This window comes from Ceratina calcarata, unplaced genomic scaffold (assembly GCF_001652005.2).
Source record: "Ceratina calcarata isolate Rehan_Ccalc_2016 unplaced genomic scaffold, ASM165200v1 scaffold584, whole genome shotgun sequence".
In the NCBI taxonomy this organism is placed as follows: domain Eukaryota; kingdom Metazoa; phylum Arthropoda; class Insecta; order Hymenoptera; family Apidae; genus Ceratina; species Ceratina calcarata.
Window position 1 is genome coordinate 12882 of NW_017177063.1, and position 1733 is coordinate 14614.

Below are 1733 nucleotides of genomic sequence, written 5' to 3' on the forward strand. Positions count from 1 at the left end.
GAATCTCCCATTTCAATATCTTACACTAGTTTTGGGACACCCTGTATATATGTATTATAAGAGATTTTTATTTATCCTGGCAGGGATCAATCATTCTATTCATGAAATTTAGCTCGGCTACATAAACGTCGCATAAATTAACGCGGCCAAGTAAACCATCAGCGGCAGGTGTCCCCTGTTGAAAATGCTGATCAATTTTATTCCATTAACACTTTTCACTCGACGCGAGTAAAAAGTATATCAGCCGCTTCGATCAATCACAGTAAATTGACGTTAATCCACTACGCCTACGTCGTTATAGTAACATAAAGCGAAAAATTCTACAGAATACGAATGAAAATTATAAAACAAGATCGTGTTTTTTGCGTGGAGAAAGATCGTGAATTCTGTTTCCTTTGATCGCGGCAAACATCAAAGCTTCGAAGAAAGGCGAGATAAAAATATGATCCTTCCATTCTCGGAACACCTGTTACAATTCAAATAAAATGAAAGAATATGTCTGTGACGAGTGAAAAGTTTCCATTATAAAACTCGATTTGATTTTATCAATTTTCCTTGAGAACAAAACCCGGCTGAAAGTAGCGATCGATTTCGTTCCCGCTGAATGGAACATTTTATTATACGTCGGACGTTTCGTTCGATTAAATTTATTAATAAGTCTGTTCCGAGGGTACGAATCGCAGTTTCAAGTAGCACGCAGAGATTTTTCACCGTTTTATACAACGTCGGTTCATTTTTCGCATTAAAACGCGAGAGAGCTTCTCCAACGTGGAGAAACAACCCTTTGTGGAATTGTTTCGACCTGTTGTTCCCCTTGCTTTTTCTTTCCGAATTAATTGCGTGTGAAACGCAGCTTCGTCAAAGATCAGTCCTCGAAAATAAACTCGACAGTCTTTTATAATTAAAATAAAAGCCTCGTTTAAAATTCTGATTCTTAATGAGACAAAGAAAAAAAATGTTGTTTACCCTTCGCATCCGGATGAAAGTAACTGAAGCGTAAAAAATAGCTGATATTTTTCGTCTATCTTGACGAGAATAAAATGCTCGTGATCTCCTTAACAGTGAATTAAAACGCGATCTTCCCCGCTTCTGTAAATTATAAATAATCATTTTAGCTGAAACACGATTTTAAAGTTGCACGAAATCTCGTAACTTTAATCCGGCAAACGACTATTTACGTTTGCAATGAATCGAGGAACTCTAATAAGCGAAGTTGAACAATTGTTACTGGCAGTTGGAGATCGGATTCTGCTTAACGAAGATCAGTTCGACTCTTTCCATGGATGTAACAAAATAACGAAAGTAAACGAACGCGATTGGAATTAATATTCCTGTTAATCATGTTTTACTTGATAACGAATTTATACGTCTCTGATTTATATTATTCGTGTTTATGAAATAAGACCTGATGGTCTATTGTTTATGTATGAGATACGTTAATTAAAACACGTGAGCAAAATTAAGTTTGCTCCAAGAGTACAGAACAGACTGATTATATTTTCTTAATTAACGTGGCAAGTAATTTATTTAGCATAAATCATGCATTTTCGTTAATATAAATAAACGAAACGTACATTTCATAAATCATGTGACGAGCTCATATCAATTAGATAATTAGTATTCTTCTTCAGATTTATTTAGAAAACTGAGATAATTTTTAAGTATATTACTGTGTTCCCAATTAGGGGACTTCAACCCTTAACGCTCCGACTTTTAATTGTGAATATCGACCA

General features: G+C 35.0%; 1 protein-coding gene across 1 annotated transcript in view; it reads left to right on the forward strand.

The window, feature by feature from the left end:
* Positions 1-1733, forward strand: part of LOC108629710 (uncharacterized) — a 20674-nt gene that overhangs the window by 4651 nt on the left and 14290 nt on the right. The gene's annotated exons all lie outside the window — the stretch shown is intronic.